Source organism: Lontra canadensis, unplaced genomic scaffold (genome assembly GCF_010015895.1).
Source record: "Lontra canadensis isolate GAN:19392208 unplaced genomic scaffold, GSC_riverotter_1.0 scaffold108, whole genome shotgun sequence".
NCBI lineage: Eukaryota > Metazoa > Chordata > Mammalia > Carnivora > Mustelidae > Lontra > Lontra canadensis.
In genome coordinates this window covers 3,057,720-3,071,977 of record NW_022631102.1, presented here as the reverse complement: position 1 = coordinate 3,071,977, position 14,258 = coordinate 3,057,720, and the positions used below count along the sequence as shown (strand labels likewise).

General features: G+C 59.3%; 1 pseudogene; it reads right to left on the bottom strand.

Annotated features, from left to right (window-relative positions):
• Nucleotides 1-1,370: 1,370 nt before the first annotated feature.
• The window catches only part of LOC116856295, a 47,576-nt pseudogene continuing 34,688 nt past the window's right edge, over nt 1,371-14,258 (bottom strand).

Genomic DNA, 14,258 nt, shown 5'->3' with positions numbered 1-14,258 from the left:
AGCCACCTTCGTCGGCCCCTACTAAGTGCCGATTCAAATCCTGTCCCTGAAGTCCCAAACTGTGGATGCCTCATCGGAGGGGACAGAGGCAGAGCAGGGAGGAGAGAGGCCTCGCTGGAAAGGTCCCTGACAGCATGTGGCGCACGTGCCATTGACGATCTCACTGACTCCTCACGAGCACCCTGCAGAGAGGTGACCCCATTTTAGACATGGGCACTGACGCACAGGGATGTCCCTCGGGTCAGGGGCAAGCCATCCTCTCCTGGGAAAGAGTTCCAGCTGTCCTCCCAGTCCTCTCTCCCCTCTTCCATAGTAACACAAGAGGTAGCCTGGCACACACAGCCCAGACAAAAAACAATGTTTTCAGCCTCCTTGGCAGGCAGGTGGGGCCACACAAGGAAGCCTGGTCGATTGGTACAAGCAGGAGGACTGTGTCCAACTTCCTGGTTGTGCTCTCCCCTCCGTCTGGGATGTCAGGAGCTCAAGCAGCCACCTTAGACCCATGAGGACAGCAGAGCCACAAGACGGAAGGAGCCTGGGATGCCAACACCGTGGAGCTGTCGTGGGCACCTAGACCATGTCCATGGGCTTATGAGGCAAAAGAGGAGGAACACGTGCCCTAAGTTAAGCTCCTGGAGACAGGTTTGCTGAGCCAACACCCCCTGTGGTTCTGCATCAGGAGACCAACCCAGGGTGAGGGAGAGGGGGCTAATAGATGCTGAGAAGCCTGGGTCTTATCCCAGGGGTGGGGAGCCAGCGGAGAGGAGGGTTCTAAGCAGGGCAGTGATCTGATCCCACTCGTGTCTTTCCATCTTTCAAACATCCACACAGATTGCAGCAGGTGATTTGGCCTCGGAAGTCTGGGAGGTGATGGGGCTCAGACCAGGGCGGTGGCAGAGAGAGGGAGGAGGGTGGCAAGATCCAGGACACATCCCAGAGGAGGGAGGGCACACTGGAGAGGAGACAGGGGGCACCCACACTTACCCTGAGCAGCTGGGGTGACAGAGACCTGCTGAGAAGGGGGTGGTGTTCCAGGTCCCAGCTCAGGGGGCGAAGTCTGAGACACCTGTGAGGTGTCCAAGGGGAGAGGTCCGGCAGGCAGGCCGGGATTTTGGAAGGTGACGTGGAGCCATAAGCAGGGAACTTACCAGCTTGAAGTTAGTAGTAAATGCCAGGGACGACATAAGGTCAGCAAAGAAGGGGGTGAGGAGCTCTCAGGAAGAGGGTCTGAGGGGCACCAGCACTGGGTGGGGGAGGGGGTCCTCAAAGGAGCCTGGGGAGAAGCAGTCAGGGAGGCGAGGGGAAGTCAGGCCCCGAGAGGGAGCAGCCACCCGTGTCAGCGCTGCCCACGAGGCCGGCCATGCACCTCCTTACAGGCTGGCCGCTGGGGCCGCTGGGACGGTGGCCGCTGGGAAAGGAGGGAGCGGCAGTCAGACTGCAGAGGATCTGGGAGAGGGGCTCCAGTGGGGGTTCTGCTCTGCAGAAGCTTTCCCTGAGACGGAGCGGGTGTGGGCAGCTGGGGGAAGTGGGACCAGGGTTGCGGGGTTAGGGAGGTCCGCGGAGCCCACAGAGCCTGAGGTGCAGGACGCAGGGGCCGACGCACGGGCCGGCACAGCGCTCGATGTTTCTCCAGATCCCTGGTCTGTTCTTGTTGCTGTTGTTTTGCCAAACTCTGATCCAGACCGATTTTTACCAAACGACACTCTTAAATGCAATCCTTAATAGTCTTGCTTTTTAAAACTTGCTTCCCCCACCCCTCGGCAATATTCTCAGTCAAGTCGCAGCTTTGATGGGTTAACTTTTTTGTTAATACACATGACACCAAATATATGTAAGAAGTCCATCCGGGCATCTCTAAGAGCCTAGGGACCCACCCGGCCTACCCCGCTTTTGACACGGAGACGGGAGGAGCACCCCAGGGTTGTCCCTGGTGTCAGGTGACCTGGGGCCAACGGCACCTCACCTCTCACTGGCAGGGTGACCTGAGGCAAGTTACGAAAGCCCTCCAGGCTCCACCTCCATAAACCGGTGACAATACTCAGGAGTGGGCGTGAGGAGGGAGCGAGATCACCCCAAGCCCTAAGCAGAGAGCTGGCGCTCCGGCCCAAGGCGCTGGGCACGGATGCTCCCCGGGACTGTTTATGAGGGTGCGGTTGAGCCAGATCCTGCAGGACCTGCCGGTGCCTGAGCCCAGCCCGCCTCACCCCAGCCCCGCCCTGCAAGGCCTGTAACATACTCGAGCAAGACTCTGGAACACATTACACCCCAGGAGCCAAACAGGAGCAGGAGAGGGGCCCACCTGCGCCGGTCTGGGCCATCCCCACCCCCAGGGACATTGGCCTGTCCAAGGACCCCCCCACCCCTGGGGAAAGATGCCCACGACCATGGAAGGGCCCAGCCTGGGAGGGTCTTGGGTAAACAGCTCAGCGCACTGGAGGGAAACACACCATCCCACCCATTTTTCACCATTTCTCAACGTGGTTCTCTCTGAGCTACCAGGAGCTGCAGACAAAACCTCGCTCTTCCTTTCCGGAGCTGCCTCCTAAATCCTGCCCTTGTACGGGTGGGACACTGAGGCAGCAAGAGTGATGAAATTTCAGAACAGGGCAGAGCTCAGAACAGCAACCCGTCCAGGGGCGCCTGGGGGGCTCAGTGGGAGAAGCCTCTGCCTTCAGCTCAGGTCATGATCTCGGGGTCCTGGGATCGAGCCCCACATCGGGCTCTCCGCTCAGCGGGGAGCCTGCTTCTCCCTCCCACCTCCCCCTGCTCGTGCTCGCTCTCTCTCTCTCTCTCTCTCTCTCTCAAATAAGTAAATAAATTCTTTTTTTTTTAAGATTTTATTTATTTATTTGTCAGAGAGAGAGGAGCGAGAGTGAGCACAGGCAGACAGAGAGGCAGGCAGAGGCAGAGGGAGAAGCAGGCTCCCTGCCAAGCACGGAGCCCGATGTGGGGCTCGATCCCAGGATGCTGGGATCATGACCTGAGCTGAAGGCAGCTGCTTAACCCACTGAGCCACCCAGGCGTCCCGTAAATAAATTCCTTAAAAACAAAAAGAACAGCCTGTCTGACCTGCCCCAGCCTATGGAAAGCGAAGCCTGTGGGCCAGGGACTCTGTGCCATCCCCCAGCAGTGAGGAGGTCAGGGCTGGTCTCCCACAGCCACAAGCTCTGGGAGCCAATCTCTTGGGGACTTTTATCCCCAGGTAATACGCTGTCACCATGTAAAGGGGACACTACAGGTCTCACCTCTCTCTCTCTTCTCCACCAAGTTGACAACTCGCCCCACCGAAGCCGGGCACTCGGGCTGGGAGGCGGCCGTCCGTGCAGAGGGGAGTTCAGCTGAGCTCGGTGGGGGCAGAGCCGGGACCGAGCTGGGCCAACATGTCCCTTCTGACAGCGGCCGAGCCCTCGGCAAAGGGTGCCCCATCCTGCCCGCCTCCTCCACCCTCCGTCTCGAGCGCATGGCTCCCCAGGGGCCAGCTCTCTACACAGATAAGAGTGTCTGCGATTAGCCCGCCGTCATTTGCCCCAGGACACTGGGCTCTCCAGAGCCCGGGACGTCCCTCTGCCCTCTGGGGCCGCTTCTTGGCCTGTGGAGCAAAGGTGGGCCGCCGCCCAGCCCTGTGTTGCTCCTTCAAATTCTAAACTCACAGGGTCCAAAGAGCAGACCCAAACGTACCTCTATAAAAATGTGTTTGAAAAGAACATTCGCTACTCCTGCTGGCCCTCTGCCGGCTCCCACTTTGGGGTTCTGGGCAGACTTTTGGAAGCAAACCTGTCACCAATTACCAAGAGCAGAACAGCTCCCAGAAGACCTCGGCGGGTGCCAAGCAGAGCAGGAGCCACAAGTCCCTTTTGCAGAGAGTTTCCACTCAGCCTCTAGAAATCCCAGGAGATGAGCCTCATGTTGGCCTGGCCATGTCCAGAGCTGACCCGGTCCCCTCAATCCTGGGCCCCCACCTGCTACCGGCCCCAGCTGTCTCTTGCCTTCCCCCCTCAGCTCCCGGACAAGAGGGAGCCTCTCAGCTGTCAGCAGCCAAGCCAGAGCACCCTGGGCCACCAGCACTTGAGTCCCGAGTCTCCAGACAGAAAAGGGCACCGTAGCGAGCCCGGGCTCCCGGGAGGGAGGCAGTGACCGCCCCCTCTAAGAGGCAGTGACCACCCCCTCCCCGCACCATCACTGCAGAACCTCGGGTTCTGAACAACAGAGGCCAGAACTCATTTCTAGGCCACACAGAGATGCTGAGCATTCTGGGGCGAGGTCTTGTACCGCGGTGGCCTGACACTGCCAAGGAGCAGGGGCTCTGGGAGGCCCGTCTCTGTGCCTCCTCTCCCGCCCCCTGTTGCGGATCACTAAAGGGAAAAGCAGGAGGAAGGACCTTCAGATGGGCTCTGCTCATAGCCAGGGCCGGGGAAGTGGGCCTCGCCGTGTCCCGGAATGATCCCAGTGCGCTCCGAGCTGGGCCTTTCAGGAGCAGATTGGAAAATCCCCGGAGCGGGTGGGGCCTTACCAGCTGCTTGGGAAAATGTCTTTTCAGAGCTTAAGGGCGGCATCTCCTTGCTTCCCTCTCATTCAGGCTGCAGGCTGCATAGCCCTGGGCTGCAGGCCGAGGACCCCAGCCCCTGGTCTTGCCAGAGGAGCCTCCACCCAGAGCAGGAGACAGTCCTGATGGGCGACAGCAGCAATCATGCAGGATAACTAGGGGCCGTGCAAAGGGTGCAAGACTGAAGGAGGGAAGGGGTCAGGGAAGGCTTCCTGGAGGAGGCAGCTCCTGAGGACCAGGTGGGAGTTAACCAGAAAACAAGTTGGGGAAGGGCATCGCCAGGGGCCAAAGCAGAGGTGCAAAGACCCTGGGTGGAAGCAGAAGCAGGCCGTGAGCAAAGCTACGACAGAGCCCATGCAACGGTGAGCACAAGAACAGATGGGCACCCGCTGGAGAGGTGCATTGGGGGGACACTCAGGGGCCAGTCCAGAGGGGGCCTCTGCACCACACGGAAGAGTATGGGCTTCATCTGGAGAGCAGTGGGGAGCCGTGGAGGGCTTTAGGCTGGCGATGGCCCAGCCTGGGTTTCCACTCTGTGGCTGCCGGGCATAGGGCACCATGAAGGGAGGCAAGCCAAGGAGATGGGGGTGGGGGGACAGGGACTGTCCTTTCTGGATCCACAGCAGTATATTCCCAGCCCTCTCCCTTCCCCCGAACCCCTTCTCCAGCCTCACAGTCCTTCAAACTTGCCATGATCTCCCTACCTCTGAGCCTTTGCGTATGCTGTTCCCTCTACCTGCAGAACACGTATTCAGGAGCTCCCCAAATGCCCATCCTGGTGTGTCTCCCTGCCCCCCCTTCTGGGAAGAATCTGCTGCTCCTTTAGATGGTTCCCATAGAGACCTGGCCATGTTCCAGCTGTGATCTTCCTCTGGTCAAAAGGCGACCTCCCCACCAGACTAGAAGTCCACTGAAGGCAAGGATGGGTCTTAGGTCCCTCTGGATCCTAAGCGCTCAAGCGCGGCAGGGGGTGGGCTCTTGGGAAGGGCCTGGAGGGTTGGCAGGGTGTCCTGGGAGACCCGGATCTGAGGTCACCTTGAGGCCTCTGACCTCAGCTCTCGCTCACCCTCGAGCAGTTCATCCTCACGCTGGTGAGCTCAAGTTTGCGTGCCCGGCGTTTCTCGGAGCAGGGTGGCAGGGACCAGCTGGGTTGTTGTCAAGCCATTTCCCTTCCCCCTGGCAACCCAAAGCCAAGCACTGTGCTGAGTTCTGGCCAATGCAACTCGAGAACCCACCCCTTCCAGCCTGGCCCCCAGCAGTCGCCCGATCTGTCTTGCTCTTGCTGTCCTTGCTTGCTGGCTGGGTAGAGACGTTTCAGTGGGAGGCCACAGGGCCCTGGGAACGGTAAGAATCGGTGCCATGAAGGGCCCCCCACCTTCCCCGCGGGAAGGAGAACGTCTTCCCCAGCCTCTGGACGTGCCCCAAGTGCCGGTTCCTACTGCCAGCCCTCTGGAAAGTGGCTCAGTTGAGTAAGATCCCTCACCAGGACCATGCCCCTGCCCCTGGGTGGCCCATATCCAGCAACCCGTCACCATGGGAGCTATACAGGGTCAAGCCATGCACCCTAACCTGAGACAGCTCTGACAGCCATTCCAGCCTCAGACCTCCTTGGAGCTCCTTTGAGGCCCCCCCAGAGAGAGCAGCTCGCTCTGCCCGGTGGGCTTCCTGGCCTTCCTGTCCCCGGTTACTGACCCAGAGCACCCCCATGCACCCTCCTCCACCTCGACGTCTGCACCCTGGGAAACAGCCTCGGTTCTCACATGAAAATGGGACCTGGGAGTGGGCTCACGCACTGGCTAGCTGCCTTCAAGGACCCAGGGCTGTTGCCAGGAGGTCAAGTCAGGAGAACTGCCATGTCCAGACGTTCATGGGGGCAGACGCGTATGGTGGGAGTGGTGCCTCGGACTCCCGAGGAAAATGGGGAGACAGCGGCTGTAGGGGGAGTGGAACCGCACGCTGTTGCAAAGTTCAGCCGGTGCTTGGGGGAAATGTAACACTATACGTGAGGGATATAATATATGATACATATGGGGAATATAACACTACATGTGGGGAAACCATGAGGCCCCCTCCACAAGGTATAACACCCGGGACTTAGTGATAGGAACACATGGGCACTAGTACAGGCCAGTCTGCTCTGACAAGGTCAAGGCTGTGACTGGAAAATACTAAGATCTTGACAAATGGTACAGCAACTTCTGAGTTGGTGTACCCAAAGCCTTGAGCCCTGGAGTCGCCTAAGCTTTCCAAGCTGGCAAAAGTGGTCCATTTGTTCCTACAAAGGGCAAGTGATCCCACTTCCTTGAAGATGTCAGAAACCTCACTACAGGACAGCAGGCATCCCCCACAAAATTCACCCCATCTCCCTTCCAGGCCAGTGACTCAGGCTAGGTAACAACATAACTCATCCAGGGTCATGAGAGAAAGAGGAAGGGACGGAGGAGCTGGCCAGCACAGGACTGGGGTCTGAAAGTCCCGGACCGATTGGTGGAACACGAGGCTGGATCAGGGAGAGCTTGTCTCTCCGGGAGTGCATTTACAGGATGCAGCCCGTCACGGCCTGGCAAGGAGCATGGGGGACGGAGCCAACCCAGCGACCCAGCAGCACCCAGCAACGTGGAGGGGTCGGGGGGGAGGGGGATGGCCTCCGCTAAGGGAGGTGGAGATGCCAGAGTTGCTGTGCAGATGGCGGGAGGACCGAGCGAAGGTTTGGAGGTATAGACACAGTACGATGGATATAACACAGACGGCCAGAACACCCACCAGGTGATGACCACACCCCATGGGAGGGCCTGGATGATCAGCTATTTACCAAAGCAGTAAGGGACGCACCAGCACCGTCGAGAAGCTCCATGGTGGCTGTCGTCCGTAAGCCGGGGCTGATGGTAGGAGGCGACGCTTCAGAACCAGGTTCACTGATGCCAATGAGGGTCACAGGGCCCTAAAACCACAGAGACTCGGTGGCAGTGAGTAACCATCGGAAGCCAGATGGAGACAATTACTGTAATGAGCATCGGAATCCGAGTGGCAGCCAGTGGGCTTTGGAAATGGCCAATCTCGCTGCTGGAACGCAGGGGCCAGAGCTGGAGAGCCTCTAAGGGTAAAGTTCCACCTGTACAACCAAACAAAATCCAGAATGAGAGATCGGGACACTGAAGGCACTGCCCCAATGAAAAGCCGTGATTCCTTGCTTGGTTTCCAATCTGGATCCAGTATTCAGACCAGGAATCCATTGACAGAAGGGGAGCCAGCCTCCAGGAAGAAGGACCTTGGGCCACCATAAGAGTAGATGTCACAACACCCGTTTGTCCCCAGAGGAGTGCAAGGGTATCGATGGAGTGTCCTTGCGTGGGAAAAGGGGAATCCCCTGTCGTGCGGGAGGCTGGACACAGGATTCGAGTGGACACGCTAAGGACTGAATGGGGGAATTAGGCCAATGGGGGCCAGGTTGTAAATGGCGTCCAGACCCAAGTAGGGCTCCCGGGTCTGTGGGCCTCCCCCATGTTCCCCGTGGTTATTTCCCTGGTTCTTTAATAAATAATTCAAATAGACTGATTTGGTAGTTGGTACAAGCCCTACGGGGCCAAAAAAAGTAAACCAAAACCAGTATCGCACATGGAACAATGGCACATGTGAACCATCTTTAAAGGCCTAAAGGATGTGGGAGTGGCAGTCCCCGATATAGCGCCATGCAGTTCCCCTGTTTGCCCCCAGGAGAGCCTGGTGATGGCTCATGGACGGTGGCAGTGGGTCAATACTAGCTCAGCAAGGTCGTTGGCCTGGTTGTGAGCACTGTGCCAAATACGGTCTTTGTTGAACGTGGCCTCGGGGACTTGGTACAGAGCCATTGCTCTCCTCATCCCTATAAGAAAAGAAGATCCAAAACAGTCTGTAGTGACCTGCAGTGAACAATGACACATAGCTGGTCCTGAACCTGGGCTCCACCCTCTCTCTCCTCTCTGTCCCCTTCTGGCCGACAGTCTCCATCGCATTCCCGGTGGGACATCCCCTAGAACAAGACATTGGTCCACAAAACACCAAGCAAATCAAACCGTACAAATACACCAGGGCCCTTCCGTCTAGAGGGGGAGAAACAAGCCCTTTGAAAACTCCCGGGCCTGCTGCATCAGTGGTATGGCGGGTGTGGGCACGTCACAGCTGGGACGGCAGACGTGAAGGTGGCCCAGCAGGTGGGTCCCCACCTTCCACGGCTGGTCTAGCCAATGCCATTGCTGAATGCCCCAACTGCCCACCAGAAGGATCCATGGGGAGTCCCCAGGATGGAAGCATTCCTACAGGAAACCATCAGCCTCCTGGAAGCAAGTCAACTACACGGGACATTTTCCATCCTGGAAGGGGTGACGATGAATTTTGACGGGAATAGACGAATACCTTTTCTCGCCATGGGCTCCGTGAGCACCAGCATTGGAGAGCTCACGGAGTAGTCAGTCCACTGACGGGATCCCAAGTGATGTGATGTCAGAGCAAGGAACCACTTTACAGAAAGGACGGTGCTGGGGTGCGCCCAGGACGGTAGGCTCTGCCGTCCATGCTGCCAGTCGCGGCGCTCGGAGGCCGCCAGCCCGACCAAAGGATGGGACGGCCTGTCCGGCGCAGACTTGAAGCACACACTCAGGCAGCGCCTTGCAGGGATGGGGCGCGGACCTCGCCGTGCAGCACACATTCAGTCAAGGACCTTCATATCGTTGTGTCCCCAGTGGGGAGAACACGTGGGTCCCAGAACAAAGGGGAGGGAGTGGGAGTGGCCACATTGACTGTTGCTCCCAGCAACAGATCTGGGGACTCTATGCTTCCTGGCCCTGCAGTTCAGGGCTCTGTGAGAGCTGCCCCCAGGGGACGAAGTACGAGTTTCCCAGAACTCCAAGCTACTGTTGATGCCACACTTGGGCTCCTTGTGCCAAAGGACCAGCCAGTAAGAAGAAGCATCACTATCCTCCCAGCTCAGCGTCCTACCTTCCCTTCCACGGGCGATCCCAAGCCCACTCCCTGCCCATCAGTGTCTGAGTGACCCCCACGGAGCACAGCGCCAGGCCCCAGAGCAGGGCCCAGCCAACCCCTCTGCCCCTGTAGGGGCCTCGAGGCTGCAGCGGACACCCTGCCGGGGAGTCCTCAGCCCCCCAGCCCTGGAGCCCGTGCTGGCAGCCGTCGGCTGGAGCAGATGCTCAGGAAATGAAGGGTGAGAGGACTCCAGCCTCTGTCTGTGCCTTTTCCCCCTGAGCTGGCCCCTGCCTTCCTCCCCCATGCCTGCTGCGTGAGAGCCTCTCCTCTGGGTATCCAGCACACACACACCCACGAGCGGGGGCCGACACAGGCCGCCCATCCCCCGGACAACCGTTCAGGGACACTGTGAGTCTGGGGTCTGTCTCACGCTCCAAGAGCAGGAGCCCTGAGGGCCTGAGCTGCGGCAGATGTACCTATGGGTCCTCAGCACCCAGGCAAGGCACTCAGGGAGTACGAGGAATCCAGAACGACTTGGTTTCCCCATCTGTGAGCACAAGCCCTCAAGCAGCAGACCTCTCTGGGTACACACCCAGGGTCTAGGATCTGCAAGCGGCTGGTCCGGGCCAGGATGTCCTGCTCTAGGCCCCTGGGGAAATGCCTGTAGATTTGGGGGAGGCGTGCATATGAGCAGCTAGGGGGTCCCTAGCGAGGACCCCTGGGAGCCAAGGTCACATGCCCTCTGCCCGTCCTCCAGCTGAAACCCTGGTGACTCCCCTGACCCAGAATGCCAGCTTAGACTATACAAGATGACACCAGCCACAAAGGTGGGTCTCCCGGTACCCCCAGACCCCGGTCCAGCCCCACTGCCCCCAGTAGCTGGATTTCCTCCCCCCGAGTCATCGAGGTGTAAAGTCACTGCCCAGGGTTGGTGAGCTGGGCAGCTCCTGGCCAGTTTCATTCCTGCCGCTAATGAGACCCTCCAAAGAGGTTGCTCCCAGGGGACCCCGGCTTCCTGCTCCTCCCGTGTGGTGTGGGAACAGGGGCATCCTGGAGACATCCTTGTCAGGGAGAGGTTGAAGTCATGGTGGCTAGGCCCCTACCCGGCAAGGCCACACCGAGCACCCACGGTCTGCCAGGCCCCAGGCTGGGGGCGGGGTGGCAGGCCGGGAAACACAGGCTTGGAGGGGGCGGCCTGTGCCGAGTCACAGAGCTGGGGGACCGTGGCGGTGAAGCTCAGACTCAGGTCTGGCTGGTGTCCACGTTCCCTCCCTGCAGGAGACCCTGCAGCCGTGACCTTGGAATGAAGCAAAGGACCGATGCCCCATCTCTGTCTGCAGCTTTGATCCTTCTGGGGAAAAAACCCTAAACCCTGAGTTTCCTCCATCTGCCTCAGGATCCCGGCTTGGGAGACGGTGTGGGGGCCCCGGCCATGTCACACACAGCTTCAGGGGTCCCAGGCAAGGGCCTTTAGCTCTCTGAGCCTTGATACCCCCTCCTTGGGGGGTCATCCAGGCCCCAGCACACTGAAGCATCACTAGGCACCCCACGTGGACAGAATCTTCCCGCGAAGAGAGCCCTGTTCGCCGAGTCCATTGGGAGGGCCTGGAAAGGAGGTAAGGGGGCAAGTCTGGGGTAGCAGCTGGGACTCGGCCCATGGAGGTAGGTGCCCCTCTATCAGAGCGTACCCTCTGAAAAATGTAAGTTCTCCAGCTCTGAGCTGGGCGCACCGGGCGAGGAGATGGGTGGGCACCCAGTCCCCGGGAAAACACCACTAAGCCCCAGGCCCAGGCAAGGAACGTTTGCTCCGGCTGCCAGAGCCGACACTCCAGACGGGGCCGAGCGCACTGCACTCAACGGCCAGCGTCCACTGACGGAGACACCCTTTCCTGTGTCCTCCAACCCTTTCTGTGTCCAAATGCTGCTTCCCATGCAGGATGACGGTGACAGTAGACAGTAGCTGTGTTCTGGTTTTGTTTTCAGTGTTCTTACTTGGCAGATCTCAAGTTGGCACCCTATGACAGGAACTAAAGTTGATTTTTTGAAATTTTAATTGTTTGCGAAATCCGCAGGCCCAGGACTTTGAAGGAATCTCTTGTTTAATTCTCCCAGCACCACCCCCTGCCCCAGGACAGGACTCACTGCACCCATTTTACAGATGAGGGATGGGTAGGAGAGGACTTGCCCAAAATCTCAGCCTGTAGGCTGGTCAGGGTCGGGGGCGGAGCTTGAAGCCTGCTGACTGGCCCACGCCCCGCTCCCTGACCCAGGCCCCCCACTACATGGCTGGAGGCCTCCCTGCTCCTGCTCCACCAGCTGCGGAAGAAAGGGTCCGTCTCCAGTCCTGGCATTATCCGTACCCGAGGTTCCTTCTTCCCTGGGCCCCTTAGCCTGGGGCCGCCCCAGGAAGCCCATTCCCACCTTCTCCCAGCCAACTAAATAAACAGAGCTCATGGGAATAGCCTCACTGTCCAGATTCACCCCTCCTGGCCCCGCCGGCCCATGAGCCTCCCCCCCGCCCCAGAACCAGACTCAGGCCCACAGCCATGGGGGCTTGGCCTGGGCCCGGACAGCAGGGGATCCCAGGCCACCCCCGCCTGGGCTGCCGACAGCCCGCTGTCCTGAAATGGCTTGGACCAAAGACCCAACTGCAGTTTCTCAATGACAATGAGGACACGTTGTTTTCGGTGGCCACAGGCCAAGGGCTCTGACTGTGGTCTTGCCTCGCCTGCCTGGAGATACATCTGGGAAGAGGGCGTGGCTGCACCAGCCCCTCCTGGGCAGCTGCGTCCTCAATGCTCACTGCCCTCAGGTCGAGCCGGCCCCGGTCACTCCGTCCTCCCTCCAGGTTCCTCCAAGAAACACCAAACTCCGCAGGCTGGCATTCACGGCCCTGGCACGTCTCTCCTACCTGATCTGCCACGTCTCCTGGCCAAGCAAGTCAGCCGGGTCCCATCCTTTCCCTTGTTCGTGCTGTTCCCAGAGCCTGTGCGCCTCCCTTCCTGCCCAGCCCATCAGATCTGCAAACTCCCGCCCAGTCCCGGCGCCCACTGCGGTGGCACCACCTCCTCCCTGAAGCCCTCTGGCTGCCCCCTGGGACTTCTCTTAGTGCACTGAGTCTCCGTGGCCCTTTCTCAGAGCCCTGGTGTTTTCACCTGTAAAACAGGCACAGTAACAGTACCTTGCTCAGCAGGTGGGGTGAGGATGAGTAAATGAGACCCTCCGTGTAAATCCCAGTCACTCGCGCCCAACAGCTGCTCCGGAATTGGAGGACTAATTCCCGTCCCCGTTCCTGGGCTTCCCCATCGCCGTGCACAACTCCTGAGCCTTTTTCCACATGCCCCACGAGGGCTGGTCTTCCCTGGAGCTCTCTCGACACCTGCCAGCCTCCCCTGCCCACGCTCCCTGAGCAATGCCACCCATTCCCATGGCCTTAGCCACGGGGACCCACAGCCATCCCCAGGGGCCACCCTCCTCGGCTCTGCACCGGCGTGTCCCCCTGGAGGACCCAACACAGCCACACCCCCACCTCCTGCTGTCCCAGAGGACTCTGCTGGTTAGGGGCTGCGAAATCATTTCCAGCTCCACTCTTGGCATGAAATCCTGTACTATTCAGGAATGCCTTTGGCTGCAAGTAATAGAAGGCACAGTGAATGGTGACTTAACCAAAGAGGGGGCTCGTTTTTCTGGCATAACAAGGGGTCTGCCATGACTGGCTGCCGGCTGTGGTTCTACAGCCCCTAGCCGGCCCCTGATGATTCTGTGTCACGTGGACCTCATTGTTGCAAAATGGCTGCCCTTGCTCCAACCCTTCAAACAATGTCCAAAGACAAGAAGCAGGAGGAGGTCCAGAGAGGGCATTCTTCTTCACATACCTTCTCTTATCAGGGAGGACAAAACCATGCCCAGAGGTTTCCAGTAAACATCCTCTTGCATCTCCCCGGACAGACCTGTCTCCTTGGAGTGGCCACCCCTGCTGCAAGGGAGCCTGGGAGGGCTGTTTGCTACCATCACCAAGCGCCCAGGCACTGGGCAGAAACCTGGACTCCTCTCTCTGCCACCCCAGCCTCCCGCCAGCCCTCCTCCCACCCATCCCCCCTGCTCAGCACTGGGCTCCCTCGTCTGCCCTGTCCCGGCCCCAGTGAACAAGCAGAGTGATATTTTAAAATCCGAAGCTTTCCGTGACTCCTGACTTCTCTAGGAAACACTCTAGCTCCTTCACGTGTCCCCCGAGGCCTCCCAACCTGGGCCCTGGCTACCTTCCTAAATGTTTCCCCCACCATTTGCCAGTAACCTGCAGGCTCGCTGAGGATTCCCCAGATGGACTCTGGCCTGGCAGGAACACAAAGGAGCACACGTGGTTTTGGTGGGAGGGGATCCCAGGACAGCAGGAGGGGTGGGGGAGGTCAGGGCAGGGAAGGAGCCCGTGGAAGGTGACTGCTGGGGGAAATACGCCCAGACTCTGGTGTCCCGTCTGAAGGTCAAGGAACCGGTGCTGAGGTCTGTTCTGCACTGGACAGGGTGGGCCTCAATTCTCCAGAACTTCTGGGCTGAACTCCTCCCTTGGGCAAAGTGATACAGGCTCTGGGAGCAGACGCGGGGGCTGTTCCACACAAGGAGGCAGGAGGACGAGTGGGATCAGGTCAGTGGGCTCCCTCCCCATGGCCTGGCATACTTGCCTCCTTACCGGAATCCCATCCCCGCGGTTCCTGCCCCAGGCCTGCCCACAAGCCTTTCTGGGGGCTCCCCTCCCTCC